The sequence below is a fragment of the Emydura macquarii genome, unplaced genomic scaffold (assembly GCF_026122565.2).
Source record: "Emydura macquarii macquarii isolate MOO-44397 ecotype Brisbane River unplaced genomic scaffold, CSIRO-AGI_Emac_v2 contig_3671, whole genome shotgun sequence".
In the NCBI taxonomy this organism is placed as follows: domain Eukaryota; kingdom Metazoa; phylum Chordata; order Testudines; family Chelidae; genus Emydura; species Emydura macquarii.
Genome location: NW_027133808.1, coordinates 2,862,721 through 2,881,130, shown reverse-complemented (window position 1 = coordinate 2,881,130; position 18,410 = coordinate 2,862,721). Strand labels below are relative to the sequence as shown.

At 40.9% G+C, this 18,410-nt stretch overlaps 1 long non-coding RNA gene across 1 annotated transcript in view; it reads right to left on the bottom strand.

Moving 5' to 3' along the window:
* Window positions 1-503: 503 nt before the first annotated feature.
* The window catches only part of LOC137145907 (uncharacterized), a 53,603-nt gene continuing 35,696 nt past the window's right edge, over window positions 504-18,410 (bottom strand). Inside the window, exons 2-3 of the long non-coding RNA XR_010917790.1 lie at window positions 2,089-2,165; window positions 504-753 (exon numbers count right to left, since the gene is read on the bottom strand). This is a non-coding gene — a long non-coding RNA (uncharacterized lncRNA). The remainder of the gene's footprint in view (window positions 754-2,088; window positions 2,166-18,410) is intronic.

The following is an 18,410-nucleotide window of genomic DNA, read 5'->3' as shown; positions in this document are numbered from 1 at the left end:
GACACCTCAATTTGGCACAGTTCCTCAGATTTGTCACCTAAAAAGAATGGCTCAGGTTTGGGAATCTCCTTCACATCCTCATCTGTGAAGAATGATGCAAAGAATTCATTTAGTTTCTCCACAATAACCTTTAAGCTTCCCAAAAAGAATTTGTCTAGAATGTTATGAGCTACTGAAAATGATTTTATAATAAAAATAAATTTTCATTCTATATTTCAGTATTTCATATTCTGAACGGTATAACAAATGTATACATGAAAAAGTGAAGTTTAAACAAGCTCTGTATGAGCTGGTCTCAAAGGTGATAACCACCTCCATCTGAAAGCTGTAGTAGCTAAAAGTATGGACATCGTAAGTCCTTTGAAAATTTCAGGAGAGATCTGAGAAACTATTTTAAAAAACACTTCAGTGTTCAGAGTCGACAGTCATAAATAAATTCTTTAGATGAATGAAGGCTCCAGGCAAGAAATGTAGTAGTATGTCAACATAAAACTTTACAGGAATAGAACATCAAAACAAAGGTACAGTAACTGTAGCAGTAGGACAATAAGATGTCAGACTGGCTTCTTGAATGGTATGACTGAATGAAGAGAGCTCTGTACTCTGAATACAGAAGCTTCCACTTATGCTCTTCTATCTATGAAAATTCTTAAATGCATGTTGATTTTCTATTCCTCAGTTGACATAAAATTAAATGTATTCTTCATAACTGTCAGTCAGGTCGTGCTTTGTATTGTCGTCCAACAGTAAGACCTAAATAGAAATACAATGTTCAATTTCAGCTGCCATAATCAATGTCAGGCTTGTGTTATGTAGAACTTACCAGAGGCCAGATCCTGAGTCCAGTCTCTTAAGTCTTATTTTACAAAGTGGGGACAAAGTCAGCTTTAAGCCATCTCTGAGAGGATTCTGAACCATTGAGCATCAGTCTCACCTTTTCGCAGGTGAAAGGCTGTCTTACTTTGGCCACTCACAGCCCAATACGACCTTCTAGAAATCAGGGATTGCTGGAGAATATGGATACACAGGACACCCTTTCTACCACTTAAAGATGGCCTGGAAGTGGGGGGAGGATGTAGGAGCTCTATTACTCTTTCATGAACCCCATTGAAAGTTAAACTTCAAACCATTCTCTACACTGCAATTTACCCATTATTGTTAAAAAAGATGCCATCAACGACTGCTGCTAAACATTATTTAGCTGCAAATGTAGATAGCTTTTAACTGCACTTTCTGTAGCAGTGCTGAATGTAGTTTGTCTTTGTATATATATTTGCACCAGTTGTATGTATTTCAGCACCAGTTCAGTGGCATCTCTTCTCCTTTGTTCTCCTTACATCTTGTCAGCAAAGGTTATTTTTCATATGGTAGGCAAAGATCTTTTGGTGTTAGGGTTGGGGAAAATTCCTGCATGGAGAGGGCCATCTCTTTATGCTGCCAGAAAATGCTAAGATTTGGGCTCAGCCCAATCTCTAGTGGGAGGTGGTTCTGCTGCAGCTGCAGGCCTATTTCTACCTGGTCCTGCTGATTAGTTAGCAGAATATTGTGATCCATGATTTTGAAAGGCACTAATAAACCTAATGATACTGGCATGGACGCCAGCCCTCTAGACATATGCAAGGGAAGATAATAAATGTTACACAACCCCCACAAAAAGCAAACAAAAACTCCCACTTAAATAAAGACAGATGCACACTCAATTACTGGAAAGGTTTTTACAATAGATTCAGGCTTCAGCTCCAGATCAGGGCACACATGGTGTAACATATAGGATGCTCCTAATCTTCAGTAACATGGTGTGTGGGGGGCTTCAATCTTCCAGTTTGTGGGGTGGTTGCATACATGCATGGGTGGGAAAGAGGGAAGCCATTATAGACACAGCACTTAGGAAGGCCGGAGTTTTATTTTTATCTGACTGTCTCATTTTATTGATCTCAATGTTCTCCATCAGAAAACTATGAGATAAGTGGTTCCTCCTGTCAGTTACCGCACAGAACTAAAGAAAATGGACTTATTAGAAACTGATCTCAAACTGCTATCTCTTCTGATTTATTCTTTTCATGGCAGGTGAGGGCTCTGCACTATTACCTTTTCTGGACCATTTCATCAGGAGATTTAGTCAAAGGAAAGCAAGTAATTGTTTGGGTTAGGTGTCACTTTGCCTCCTACAATGAAAAAAACAAACACATCAAACGTGCATTTTGGGAATTTGGTTTTACAGTAATGTTAAGAAAAACCTACACTAATTTGTTCTCTAATAAATACAGGACCAGGAGAATGAGTTGTGGAAAATGTAAATATTATCTGAACAATATTACTTAAAGCTTTTCTGATGAAAACAGTATTTTAAGGTTCACATTTAATTTCAGTAACAGCTGTTTGCAGAGACACAATTTTTAAGTGGATGTTCAAACCTGACCTCTCCACCTGTTAATCAAATAATAGTGAATTTAGCAATAGGATGAGAAGAAGAGAGGAGGATGCAACACAAGGCAAACATTTGTGGCATCAGTTGTGTTGCTGAGCAGAATTGTCATCTGGAACAGAGAGTGCATTGTCTTGGTGCATTGGGAGTGGGGAACGTAATGGAGAAGAAACTGCACAGCTAAGAGCAAAATCAAAAAGGTAGTGTTGTGTATTTTGACCTTCATGTAACAATAATAGCATGAATAAATGACATGGGCACCGTGAGGTCCAGATAACTGTTTTTACTAAATATGCACAATATGCAAGGCTTACTCACATACATATATGCTCTGGCCGGTTACTAAAGCACAGATCACAGTAAGAGTCACTAGAGGGCTGACAAGTTATTTAAAGGGAGATGAATGCCTATAAACTACAGGCATAGTGTAGTATAGTTACAGTGGTAGAATAGAAGAGTGGAAGGAGAGTGAGGCCTGAAGTAGAAATAAAAGGGCAAAGGAAGAAGATGGTTTTCCAGAATAAAATCAGTGGAACTCTGAAGGGAGACAGCCAACTTCAAAAAGCAAAATAAGTCAAAATCTGAAAGAGATCTCAAGTTGAAAGAGCTGTTTAGAAACATATGCATGTTCCTAAATGACAACAGGCTTTAATTAAAGGTGAACTACAGTCCAAGCATGGAAATTGAGTTAGGAGCTGATTTTTGTTCTGAATGCCACCAAAAAAAAAAAAAAAAACAGCTGAGAGGGGCAGTCAGCAGAGTAATATGTTTTAAATAATATTTTACAGGTTCTTTCTTCCTTTTGTGAAATCCTTTTGGAACTTTCTGCTTCACTAAGCAAATTTCAGAATACAACATTCCATAATATCGCAGGTACGATAAGCTTTTCTGGTTTTCCTGACATCACAATCTGGAATATTTTCAATGAACAAGGAAGTACCAATACTGAGAGGATGTTAAAGTGAGATATAACTTAAAAAAAAAAAAAATCCAAAAGATAAGTCCTATGTATAACACCTTTTTTTGTACAAGTTAGCCTTGTTATTCAAAGAAGATATCTGATTCATTCCATTTTTATTTGCTTTCCAGCTCACATTCAAGTACTAATATGACCACTCATAGTACTAAGTAATATACCAAAGTCTAATACAATGCCACATAAAGTCACTGAAAGTCCTTGTATTCAACAGGCTTCGGAGCAGGGCTCATATGTACAATTTTTGTGTTCAGCATCTTTTATTAATTGTAATAGTGTACTGATAGGTGTCAGCAGTCAGTGCTGTTACACAATCTTCCAACTGATTTTGCAGATATGGAAAAAATGCTTGCATTGTTGGTAGCTTTCATTAATGTTAACTTGGTTTTGCAAAGGTCCTTTGAGGGAAGCTGGGAGAGCAGCTGTAGTGTTTACTTAATTCTTAAGGCTGAGTTGCTTCTTAGGAACCAGGCACTGGTGATCGGCTGAGATTTCTGGAAATGGGGTTTACCTGCATGCTGTTTTGGGACTGCCACACTTCCAGAAGTGGTGTATATATAGTAATAAAGCAAATTACACTTTTAGACTATACCCAGATATCACAGTTTTCTCCTCCACTGGGAAGGTGACCTGCAATCCTCCAGAATTATGCTACTGTTCAGCAGAAGAGTTATACTGGCATCAGCAACAGGATACTGGCATTGGAAGAAGAGGAAACAATAGGATCTGGGAAATCACAGTTCTGACAAAAGATGATTACAATGGGCAAATTGGAAAAAAAAAGAGTAGAACAATACATATTTAAAAGGATATAACTACTACAAACTGTAATAGAGAATCAAAATATGGAATATTAAGAGAAAGAACAATGGAAGGGAATGGGAGCTAATTATATTACACCATCTATTTATTTCATCCCAAATACTTACCTTTAAAAATAATAATTTTGATCAATTTCCCCCATGTTTCACAAAATATCAGGAATTCTTTTTCAAATAATTATGCAGGAATTTAAAGCTGCAATGGTCCATTTTCTTTCTTTAATACAAACACTTGAGTCTGCATATAGGCCTAGATCAATGGGAGTGCTGCCCATATTTACTCCATCCCAGCCAACATCATTGTACACTCCAGAGCTTGATGACAAATTCTAGGTAAGCAGAGTACTAGAATACAGAAGATAGATTTTTAATGTTAAGTCACCTGGAAAGCAGATTTTCCTGTGTATTCCTAATAAAAGTAACGGTGACGATATCACTCCTGTTTTTTTCTACCACGTTACAGAGGTCAGGGAGAAGGCACTTTTCACACACACTTTTCTAATGTAAATATGGTAAAGTGATATGGTAGCCATTAAACTCAACTCACTTTTTAGATATTTAAAACTCACTACAGCAGCAGTGAAGGACAAATACCTTTTCACACTAGCACAAGTGCTGAGCCTCATCTGTCCTGATAGGCTGGATGAAGTCATCTTGGTAGTTAAAACCACCCAAAACTTAATATCAGAGTTAATTCTACCAAACTATTAGTGTACTCTGTGATATAACTCAGAAGTTATTTGCCAGGCACATTAGTACTTATCCAGCACAACTACCATTGTGTTTGACTTCAGCATCACAGGCTTATATTTATGTCTAGGTTCTTTGCTAAAAAAGATACTTTCCACCTCTTATCAAAGAAAATAACCAAAAGGAAAAATCAATCCCAAATACTAGAAGATCAAACATTCAGAGCACTAAAACCTAAACTGCACACAAATATGACTTCAGGGGAAATTGCCATCCAGGGAGCAGCAAAAAGGAAGCGGAGGTATAGATATTGCCTACAAAGAAGTGAAATAACACAGACTGCCATGACTAATGCTGAGATAAAACAGTGGTTCAATTAGAAGATTTAAGGAAGGGAAACTCCTTCATATCCTGTAGCTCCTCCAAATATTTCCCATCTCAGTTGCTCCCTTTGAGATTTTCTGTGTAATAGTCTCTCAAAATGCAGTCTATCATTTGTTAAGCACAAAAACATGGCATTCCCAGACCAACAGAGAGAATCTCTTTGCATTCCTGACATGATTATAAAACCTTGGAACCCCGCAACCAAAGAAAGAAACTATGCCAAAGCCCATGCAGTTCAGAGGAGAACACTGAAAAATCCTCTGTCTTTGTAACTTGTGAACCCCCTATAAATTATAAACAAGATTATAAATAAAAATATAAATTATGAAGTGGTATAGGTCAATATTTTGGACAAGAGAATACCAGAAGGTATCCTTTTACTACATACATACTGCACATTCTCAAACAATCAAACCAGTCACCACTCAGCTGCTATTTCAAATAGTATGTACATTTGCTTTTCCACTACAATATCATGGGAAAAACAAGATTATCAGTTAGTACTTCTACTGTGCCTATTAATGAGAAAGAAATTACACAGGTGAACAAAATATAGGGAGAACATAAAAGAGGATATTTTGTTAGAATACATTTAAAGGTTTGTGGGTTTTTTTCATTATTGCGTGTTAAATGTTAAAATGGTTTGTGTGTGTGTAAAAAAATATTGTAACAAGAACAGTAGTGGAATAGCCAAGGTTCCAAGGAAGCAGATGCCAAACTGTAGAGACTGCATTTTTTGAATGGTGTTCAACAGCTGCTTGTACAAGCTTGTATGTGTCAGGGGAAAGAATATAAATAGAAGCCAAGTCCTAAAATCTCTGACTGACATTTTGGCAGTTACCGGTAGATAGCTTCAATTTCTACTTGCTGAAATGTCCACTCAGAGCTATCCTGTTCCAAACAGCTGTTGGAAGCCTTTGATTGTGTTTTGAAGGTTGGTTGCTGGTGGGGTTGTACTGACAGTCACACACACCTAAAAAGAAATATTGACAGTCTCTGTGTTGTATACCACTTGAAGAATTTAGTATCTATTGCAAGGTTTCTGAATCCCTGGAACCTCTGTTTTTCTATTACTACACTTGTCACAATATTTCTTTTGCACACACAAAGTTGAAAAATTATGTTTGACATAGTCAGGCCTCATGCTTTTAATTAAAAAGAAATCAATAACAAACCTTGATTTTTTTTTTTTTTTGAGTTAAAAATATTTTTCATGAATTTGGCCCAACAAGTATAGAAATAAATGGCAGAAGGAAATTAATGTTACATTCTCTGATTTTTATTTATTACTTTCAATACTCTTAAAAGTGGACATTTTCCCCTACTAATGTGCATCTTTTTCTGTTTGCTAATCAGTTTATCTTCCTGGTTTTTGTTTTTGTTTTTGTTTTGTTTTGTTTTCTTCCCCTTGAGCTGATATTAACATGGTTGGTTTTGTTTTATGAACTCAAACATATACAGAACCTTATCTTGACAAGCATAGTTGTTTGTGCCTCACCAGTACCAACACCATAATATCACTTAACCTGCTGCTACGATATGCATAACAAATCAGACAGGAAACCAGATGGGCAAAGACAGCAAAGAGATATCCTAGAGAAAACTGATAGAGGCCAGGTCATGTTCAAGTTAAAGCTACTATAAAATAGAATAAAAAATGCCAACATTGTAAAAACAGGACATTATATGGCCCAGATGAAAATACGTTTTATAGACTTAGATTGTCTCTTGCCCTTGTAAGCACTGTGATATATCACACGTGATACACCACTCATGACAGTAGCTACTAGGTAAAGATTATCCCACTTTCTTCTGGGCCATGCAGCCTCTGTGGATACAAAAATCAGACTTAGAGCCATAGCCTCAGCCACTGGAAAAGGTCTGTCTGCATCCTCTCTAAACTAGCCCTAAAAGGGCTGATGAGGGGGGAAATCCAGCACTGGCATAAAGGCCATAACTTGTATACAGACCCTCTTTGTCAATACCTCTTGCCCCCCCTTTCTCCCCTCCCCCACCCCCTGGTGCAGCCAGCTTATTGGTGAGCGGTTTGCTTAGGTCACAATGCACACTCTGCTTATCCTTGACTAGTGGAACCACCCCTAGATGTTCATTGTAGCTGAGGCAAGTTAGAGGACCCTTGTGGCTGTTCTGACTCACACTGGGGAATGGTTCAGGCTTTCTGTCTCCAAGAGTGGGGGATACAGGAAGGTGACTCAGCCTGACCTCCCCTTCAACTCCAAATAGGACTGTGGCTCTGCTGTGTTGCAAGCAAGATTGCCTTCACTGTTTTGTTTTGTATTTTGTGTGCATTTCCTGCTAGCTCAAATTGGAATCAATTCAGTAAAGCCCTATGGCCTGTTATACAGGAGGTCAGACTCGATTATCACAGTGGTCTCTTCTGGCCTTGTAATACATTAATAAACTTTGAAATGACAAACTAAGGCTATTGGCTAAAGATAATCATAGAATCATAGAATCTTAGAGTTGGAAGGGACCTCAGGAGGTCATCTAGTCCAACCCCCTGCTCAAAGCAGGACTAACCTCAGCTATATCATCCCAGCCAGGGCTTTGTCAAGCCTCAGCTTAAAAACCTCTAAGGATGGAGATTCCACCACCTCCCTAGGTAACCCATTCCAGTGCTTCACCACCCTCCTAGTGAAAAACGTTTTCCTAATGTCCAACCTAGACCTCCCGCCCTGCAACTTGAGACCGTTGCTCCTTGTTCTGTCATCTGCCACCACCGAAAACAGCCTAGCCCCATCCTCCCTGGAACTCCCCTTCAGGTAGTTAAAGGCCGCTATCAAATCTCCCCTCATTCCTCTCTTTTGCAGACTAAACAAGCCCAGTTCCCTCAGTCTCTCCTCATAAGTCATGTGCTCCAGCCCCCTAATCATTTTTGTTGCCCTCCGCTGGACTCTCTCCAACTTGTCCACATCCTTTTTGTAGTGGGGGGCCCAAAACTGGACACAATATTCTAAATGCGGCCTCACCAATGCCGAATAGAGGGGAATAATCACTTCCTGTGACCTGCTGGCCATGCCCCTCCTAATGCAGCCCAATATGCTATTAGCCTTCTTGACAACCAGGGCACACTGCTGACTCATATCCAGCTTTTTATCCACTGTTACCCCCAGGTCCTTTTCTGCAGAGCTGCTGCCCAGCTCGATAAGCAGAAGATGCTGTGTTCAGGTTTCCTTATACAGCTCTACCAGTGCATTTCCATCCTGACTTGCAAATACCCAGGCTTCTTCTGGGCAGAAATTCTGAAAGGTGCTAAAGGTGTTTTATAATGAGCACTAAAGTTTATTAGCGATGACTAGGATGAATCCAGCAAACTCAGTTTCAGTTGTTGTCACCACTATGAACTAGCAACAGGCATTTAGAAACTGAAGGGAGTGCTTCATAGTGTAGACAGAATCAGGAATCATTCTGGGACAATTCTTACTAGGTATGCTAACTGAATTTTTTTTAATCATTATATAATTCCTGACAGGATCTCACAGGCTCTGCTGCATTTACATGACATCTCCTGTGTTCCTACCTTTCTTGCTGCTCTTGTCATACATACTCCCTGACTCTCACTACTTGTGGAGTCATTACATCCAAGGAAAGCATAAACTGGGCTGTTGGGCTAGCTGACTGTTGACACATGGACAAAAATGGGGAAAAAATGGCAACTCAAAATAAAGCAATAGGTATGGAGAGCAGTAAGTTTAAATCATAGTAACTCTCCTCATACCACTGTTTCTCAGTTTAGAGTAGTAGGAATCTCCAGAGATAGAGGGCTAAATTAAGGGAATCGGAGAACTCCAATAACTGAGACTCCCAACTGCAAAAGAGACATAAAAAGAAAACAAGTGTAAAAAATGTTCTTACATTTTCAAAGAGAGTTGGGAGAAAGCCTGTCTGTTACTAACGTTAGCTACCTCTCTTACCTGGGAAGCTCCCACACAGCATGGATTGAGAGTAGCTTTTCCTAGAAGAACATTAGTGTGTGTCAGTTTAAATATTCTGCAGGGAAATGACTTTTGTCATTTAATAGTGTCACATCAGCATGCCACAAAGAGGGCAGAGAATCCTGTAATTTACAACATAACACTAGGGAGAGGTTGAAGATGATTCAGTGCCACTCCCAGCTGAAATATAAAGTGGTGCACACTTATTTTCAGCTAGTAAAACTATTATTGATTCATTGAGTAGCTTTTCCTGGTGAAAAATGGTGACAGAGACAGGTAAGTGGTTTCCCCATTGAGGAATGGAGGATTGAATCTTCTTCAAATGCTTTGCGGCGGAAAGAAATTACTAAATATATATTTTAGTGTGACTAACTAAAGCATTTCCTTGTGAACATTGAAGCTTAGTGTGTTTGCAGTCTCAACATCTTTAGATGAAAAGATTAAACTTTAAAACCTAGTTCCTGTTAATTGCCATTGATGTTATATGACCATTACCAGATCAAAATGAGTTATGAAAAATACAGAAATACTCACAGATGTTAGATTCTTTTTCTTTCTTTCTTTCATAGCACAGAAGAAGTTCCGCAGAGGCAAGGACTGATGTTTTTATACTTGTTTATAGAATATCTAGGATGATGAGGCCCTGATTCTTGATTGTGGCTTCTGGATGCTACTGTAGTGTGAATGCATTTTAAATAAATAATAATTTTAAATTTTAAAATAAAATAAATAAGTAATATAATTTAAGGTGCTGGTTTTTTTTTTACCTTTGAAGCCCTAAGGCCCAGATCCTCAAAGGTATTTAGATACCTTACTCCTACTGAAATCAGTACCTTTGAGGTTCTGGGCCTAACTGGCTTGGGACTCATCTATTTCGGAGACTGTCTCTCTCTCCCTGTATCATACTGCCACTGCTGCAATCACTGAAGTTGCTCAGACAGGGGTTCCCTTATTTAAACGAGGTGGGGGCTAGTGACAGAATGTTCTCCATGAGGAACTCACAGCTCTGGAACAAGCTTCACCCCCAAACCCCATCCAAACCAGCCTGGGACTATAGATCTCAGGACACACTGCAAAGGGCCACTGTTTGCACAGGTGGCTGCAGTAGGGGCTCTGGCAGATCTGTGTAGGAAGGGGAGTTGTTTCTTTTTGGGGGGAATGAGTTCTGCAGGCTGGTAGGCATGGGGGGTGAGTTGGGAAAGGGATTTACAATCACTGTTTACATTTCCTTTTGTTCTTGTAACTTGCACCAGAGATGACTGGAGCTTTGGAGAGCTGCCTATTTTTATTTTTTGTATACATCCAAATAAAATAAAATAAATTAAATTAATGAAAAATACCTAAGCACACAGAACCTGATGAACAGAAGAAATTAAATTAAAAATACTTTACATGAGGCAAAAACCACCACTGCATTTTTTTAGTGCAGGACACAACTAGCAAGCACAAAATAGAGACAGAACATTGTCACATTTCCAAAAGGAATATACAAACAGAACTCTCTAGTGCTTTTTAAATTTTTAAACAGATGCTAACAAATAAGCTGTGAAATTGTATACAATTTTCATTAATTTTTTGCAAGTTTGTTTTTCTTCTAACAGAATTACTGAGCAGGAAAGGTGACACTTGCTTTATGCCCATCTTCTATGAATCTCTCTAGTTTGCTCTATTAAAACAGGTGTATCAATTATTCTACTAAATATGGAAAAACTAGGCTGAAACATTGTTAAACGAACTATGCTAAACTCTGAGGAGACACTGTAGGTGGCTGGAGTGAGAATTAAAACTGCCATGTTCCCATAGTTCACACATTTTTAATATTCCCTTCAAAGCAGGCAATGATGGCAAGATCATTCCAGCCTTGTGATATAATTAATTGCTGTAATTTCAGACATTTCAAAAGCAAACGAGCCCTTCATACTGTGTTAATGAGAAGGAGCATGCACAGGAGCTAAACATTTTGTTTGCATACAGCTATGAAAAATATCATTATCTACGAGGGCACGTGTTTCTTCTACTTCTGATTTAAGGCATAAATTCCGTCCCTTACTTATACAGTACTAGTGTAACCCCAATAACTGCAGTGCTATAATTATTTTATATAGCTCCTTTATTCTTCCTTTCCAGCTAAACTATCCTGTTTTTGGTTTGCTTTCTTAAATCTCCCTTCACATGAAAGTCCTCCCTCCACCTGAAATAATCTAAAAAATGGTTTGCTGAATTGGACACACAATTGAGTGAGTAATTCACAGCAAATCATTTTTTAAATAAATTTAGCTTCTTTTTCTGCTCTCAGAAGGTCTTCATGCAGACCACCCTTTCCTTGAATTTCTTCATTGTTCACATTCTTATATTGTTTTCCCCAAGATATATGATCACAAACAGTTCCTTTTGACTATTTGATACTTAGTACTCAAAATTCAAGTATTGTTGTTTAGTAATAGTTGGTCATGTAAGTCGCATGGTAGTCTTTCTGCTCCCTGACTGGTTGAGCAGAACTCATATAATCAGAAGGGCTTGAAGAAACCACTGAGCCTTGGAAACCCCATGCGAGAGAGTGCTATTAGATTAGGGAATTTTAGAACACTAAGTTCTTTTCCTTTGTGGGTATCACAGACCTTGTCTGAGGTGTTACTGCTATAGAACGTGGGTGACTGCAAGATTTACTGGCTGACAGCAAAGTTTAAATTTAATTATCTCTTGTCACAGTCATACAAAATGATTGTGAACGTGGTACTGGTTGAGAAGGGTGAGGTCAGATTCTCATATGGCTTGTTTATTTGCCTCTGTGCCAGAAATTACTTAGAGGTTTTGGTGCAGTATAGCAAGCAGTATCCCATTCCAAGTAAAATATACCAAGTGTACTGCATTTACCATTCTACAATTTTCTGTCATCACCAATGTCATTAACACTAAGTAACGATGGGCACTCTGTGGGCCTGACTTTAGTGGAAATCGGGCTTTTCAGGTTTGCTGAATTTAATTGAAATCAATAGGGTTCTCCCTAGTGATACGTAGAAAATTCCCTGAAATTTTGGGCTTGATTGGATGCTGTTTTCAAAAGCTATCATGTTACAGACAGGCAGAAAAACAATGAAATATCACTGAGTTGAGTGTACGGCCTCACACCGCTTCGCCAACAATAATCTTATTGTATGGAACACATTATAGTGCACACAGCTTTAAACATATACCCTGCAGTCTCCTGCTGTCCAGGAGAAAGATGCAAGACAGCTTATTGTAGAGGAAGAGTTAGAGATGAAGAGGAAACTCTTGTGCAATGTGTCACAAGAAAACTGAATATCTGTTTTCTACTGATATCTGACACATTCAGCTGACCACTGGAATGCCATATGTATTTCTAGAAAGGAGGACAGGGGCTTGGAATGGTAGTACCAGGCGTTAACATTACTTTGTTAGAGTAATACTTCTTTAATACAGCCTTCAACTCCCCCTTTCTCCCTCACTTCCTCAGCAATATAGAAGTGGTCAAGCTCACCTATCAGAACCCTGGACAGTGGGAGCCAACCCAGTGTCTTCTCTACCATGATGAATGGGGGAGAGAATTCCTCACAGTCCTCCCCCCAAATACTTTGACATGGAGGCAACTAAATGTACAGGACCAGACAAGTATCTGACTTCACCCTTCAGAACTAAAAGCATGGATGCAAGTAACTTAGTGTTTACTTAGTGTTAATGACTGTGGTGATGACAGAAAATTATAGAACAGTAAATTCAGTACACTTGGTATATTTTACTTGGAATGGGATACTGCGTGATACACTGTCACCAAAACCTCTAGGTAAGGTCTTGCACGCAGGCAAATAAATGAGCCATATGAGAATCTAATATCGCCCTTAACAACCAGTACCACGTTCACAATAATTTTGTATGACTGTGACAAGAGAAAATTAAATTTAAAGGTTAATTTAAATGTAAAGCAGTCAGCCAGTACATCTTGCAGTCACCCATGTTCTATAGCAATAACACCTCAGATAAGGTCTGTGTTACCCACAAAGGAAAAAAAACTTACAGTGTTCTTATAGCGGCCGGGAGGTGTGGCCTCCCTTCGAAACTGACTGTGAGGAAGGGCCAAACCCCTGCTGGGGGGTGGAAAACAGAAGTCCACCCCCCACCTGACAGGAAACAGAGGGGTGGGATAGGAAGGGGCAGTATAAAAGGCGGGCCTCCCAGCTCAGTTGAGAAAAGGTGGCGGAGGAAGAAGAACGTCTCTCCCTGGGCGCTGAAACTGGAGCTTGACCACTACCATGGAGAGAAGCTGTCAGAGCTGCCCACCACCTGGGGCCCCAAGAATCTGCCAGAGCAGTCTGAGCCCAGTGTACCTGCCAAACTACCCAGACCCCGTGACCTGGAAGAGCTGCCAGAGATCCAGGACTCCTGCATGCTGGAGGAGATACCTGGCCCTTGCAACCTGGAGGAGCTGCCATCCGCCGACTGCCCCGAGGAGCTGCCAGACCTGCCACCGATCGACGAGGCTGAAGGATTCTGGAACCTCCCACTGGCAGAGTACTCAGAGGAGATTGAGGGTGACTCAGAGGATGAGATTCACCAGGGAAAGGGGGGAAGGAAGGAGCTCAGGGAAGTCAGAAAATAGCCCAGCTGTGTTGTGTTCTATAGCCAAGTTGGCAAGTTTCAGTTGAAAACCCCTGACTCAGTGACAGGAGCCCCCATCACTGCCAGGGCCCTGGGCTGGGATGCAGTGGAGTCGGGTGGGCCTGCATCCCCCTCCCCCATTCATACTGTGATCTTTGGGGTGAGCACCCTGCATGGTACTAGGACTGTCTGCCTCATCGGCCCCGCCCTGCCTGGGGGTCAGGCTGTAAACTGTTTGTGTGCCCTACCAGGGGCTATAGACTATTTTCTTGTCTGCTCACCCTACACAGGGCTAAAGACTGCTCCTGCCCTGCCTTGACTGAAGGCTGGGGTTTGAACTGGCTGCTCGCCCTACCCAGGGCTAGATAATACTCCTGACTTTCCCTGCCTGAGGGCTGGGACCTTTGTGGGAGCTGCTCGTCCTACCCAGGGCTAGAGACTGCTCCTGCCGCTCCTTGACTGAAGGCCAGTCACTTGCCTTGTCTGTTCACCCTACGCAGGGCTAGTGGTTGCTCCTGCCCTGTCCTACCTGAGGATCATGACTTGTGAATCACCCGCTTGCCCAACACAGGGCAAAAACTGCTAAATTCCCCCTGTTAGTTCAAGCCTCCCCACAGGACATAACAGCTGGGAGGTGTGGCCTCCCTCCGAGGCTGACTGTGCAGAAGGGCCACTACCCTCCCACGCTGGGAAATGCTTACAGTTGTAAAATTCGCTAATCTAATACCACTTTCTCACATGGGGTTTCAAAAACTCAGTGTCTTCTTCAAGCACTTCTGATTATATGAGTTCTGCTCGACCAGTCATGAAGCAGAGAGACTACCATGTGACTTACGTGACCAACTACTACTAAACAACACTTGAAATTTGAATACTGAGTATTGGTAACTTAGGACACAGTGGTGAAGCTGTGGAGACCTTGCGAAGCAGGGGAGCAAAATCACACTAGGTTCAGGGATGAGGTAGTGACCTCAGAATGATGGTAAGGGTTAGGGCACCAGAGAGCTTCCTCTGCCTCCAGCACCAAATTAGCACTCTTTCCCCCCCCACATTTCAGCCAGCACCTCTTTCAGGCAGGCCCCTTATCACCCCTCCCCCCCACTCCTCCAGTCCCTCCCCAGTCATGCACTCCAGCCAGCCCCACTAGATGGGCCCCTCATACCCTAGTCTAGTCTGGCCCCATTCAGACAGGCTTTTCTCTTTCCTTCTCCCATCTTTTTATCCTGAATGACCAAATGGGAACTCAGGTTATAAGGGTGGAGAAGCCAGGAGCCCGGCTGTCATAGGGGTAAGGGTCTCACCTGGGTGTATACCTCAATCTACATAAGTAATGAAGTGTGTGACATCTGGTGCAGTGGTTTGCAACCAGGTCTTCCAGGGGGTACATCAACTCATTTAGCTATATGCCAAGTTTTACAATAGGCTACATAAAAAGCACTAGCGAAGTTAGTACAAACTAAAATTTCATACAGATAACTTGTTTATACTGCTTTATATACTCTACACTGAAATGTAAGTACAATATTTATATTCCAATTGATTTATTTTATAATTATATGGTAAAAATGATAAAGTAAGAAATTTTTCAGTAATTGTGTGCCATGACACTTTGTATTCATATGTCTGATTTTTTTAAGCAAGAAGCAAATAGTTTTTGAGTGAGGTGGAACTTGGTGAACGCAAGACAAATAAGACTCCTGAAAAGGATACAGTAGTCTTAAGAGGTTGTACTCTTAGATGAAAAGCACTGTATACATGCTAAATATTATATTATTTTTCTCAATGTCACACCAGGACATACAGTGTCAGGTCTAAAGGTCAAAGCAGGAGTCAGGAGCCAGAAAACAGAGGTTAAAGACAGAGGCTTGGTCTACACTGCCTCCGGCAGTCGACAAGAGATACGTTATTTACGTAAAGTAGCTTGCGTATCTCCCGTCAACTTACTTATGTTGCCTTATCATGGCGTCTTCACTGCATTGTGTTGATGGGAGACGCCCTCCGGTCGACGCAGCCTTACTCCTTTCAGGGAGGTGGATTAATGGCGTCAACTGGAGAGCACTTCCGGGCTTGACTGAGCAGGTCTCCAAGACCCACTCAATCGATCCCACTGCATCGATCCCTATGGAGCCAGCAGTGTAGACATACCCGAGACAAAGTCAGGAGACAAGCTAAGGATCAGAGCCAGAGTCAGTAGCCAGGGATGGGGCATAGAAGTTGGGTTCTGTAACAAGGCAGGACAGAAACCAGAAACAGCACAGGAAGGCAGGGTTCAGGAGTCAGGCAAAAAGGCAGAGTAAAACATAGCAGCTATGCAAGATTTCACCTAGTTGCTCAACAACTTTCTGTGCTGCCTACTGGCCCAAGTAGTGAGTCTGAGCCAATCAGTGAGGCCAGATATCTCCTCCAATTGAGAGCTTTGTATGTGTTGCCTATAGTGAGCTAGAGTTCACCAGCTCACACTCACAGTCGTTACCAGAAAGCTGCTGGGTGGTGGCTGTGGTCTGAGGACTGTCTGGGGACTCGAGGATCTGGATTTGAGATCTGCGATCCCTCCTAGCACCCGCATTAAGTAGATTGTGTTGGGTACAAAAACTCAAGCATTTCAGCTTAAAATTTATTTTCTGCAAACATTCCTCCAACTAAAACTAAGTCTTGTGAATACAAATGTAGCATGAACTTGGCCAAAGAGAATTCCTTTTAAAATTGTGACAAATTTTTAAGGAATTCTGTAAGCTCAGTTACACTCTGAGAATGAGTTACTTTCAGCAGATTTGAATGTGGTTGATTCATGCAACTGAAATACGAACAACCTACAGATGTTTACAAGGAGGTAAATTGAGAAGAATTGATAACATAGCACAGAAGGGTCACAAATAACCTGAATATATTCCTTCCACCTTTAATTATCAGAGCTATACCCAATGCTCAGTGAGATCAAGAGTACTGAAAAGAAGTTGCAGATGGAAAGTAAAACAAAAGAGGAAGGAGATGCAGGCAGAAGGGTACCACGTGGGAAGATTGTAAGTCAATTGACCCCCAAAGGGGAGGGAATGATAAAGAAATAATGCATGGGTGGATGAGCTCCCATTGTCAACTAACTGATGCATACATTAACATTCAACCTGCTGGTCTTCTTTCTTTCACTGACATCCTTATATTCTGAACACCATATATTCCTATCCTGCCTTCAAGAGGGACCGAGGTGAATGGAAACTTCCAGAAACAGCTAAGGTCCTTCATCTCAGACTAAGCTCAGAGACAGCTATGGGCAACTGTTCCTCCATCTCCAGAGCCACTATCTGTGGTGTCCCCACAAGGCTCAATCATCTCCCCCACATCTCTACACAGCCATTGGGAAAGTGAATGAGACAACATGAGCAGAAACACCAATTGTATGCAATGACTACAAGCCCTACTTCCCCTTTACATTGAAAATCAACAGCACTATGACCCAAATCCTCAAAGGTTTTTCTCAGTGGAAGCTAGGCACCGAAATACCTTAGAGGATCTGGGCCCATGTCCCAGCTTTCCTACTGCCTACCTGAGTTCAGTACCTTGTTAAAAAAACATCCGGCTCTCTCTCAAACCAACCAGACAAGACTGAGGTGATGCCACTAGGAAGAGGGAAGTGCTTTCCTGATTCACAGCAGCCTATCCACTGAGGGCTTCTGTCCTCAGATTGTTAAATCAGCCCACAGCAGCCCCCCTGTTTCTGGAAACCTAACAGTCACAGTAGCAAAACCACATCCATTTTTGATTGAGGCAGGCCAGAAAGTAGCACCTGATCCTATAAATCATTTATCTGTCTGGGGAGATAATAATCTCCAAGTTTGACTACTGTGACTCCAATCTCAGAAATGAGGCACATCCTCTGAAAAAACATCAATCAAATGTACAAATCTCTAAATTTACAAGAAGCATGAATACATACAGCCACCCATCTGTTTAACAATATAGGTCACTGCTGTGAACACATTACCTAGTGTTTTCCCATCTACTTTGATTCCTAAGTGAATATATAGAGAGTCCACTTCCTACCCAGTATGGGATTGATCCCAGTTATATGAACAACAAAAGCATTTCAAGGATTGGAAAACAAGATATACAAAGGAACACTGAGAAGACTACATTTAATTTAAATAATGTCAAATACCATCTGAATACCAACTGAAGGACACAACAAAATATGTGAGTCACTTGGCTTTCCCAGCACCTGTATGAAATTAGGACCTGGGTGAGTTCTAGCTGGCTGAGGTTCAGTCCCAATAAGTGATGCTTGTAGGTTGGGAAAAACAACTGGAGGAGATGGACAATCTACTTCAGCTGAAGGATTCACCCACCTTTTGTTCTCGGGTTTGTGATATTGAAGTTTTAATGTATCCTGGATTGCATTTGCATGTTTCAGATACTAATTATAGCCAAAAGTGATATTTTCTTTTTCCATCTTTGCTTGGTGAACATAGGAAAAAAAATACAAAGTAAAGACAGACAGACTCATCCTGGATCTTCCTTTCCACCACAGCCTGATAGAGAATAGATTTGTT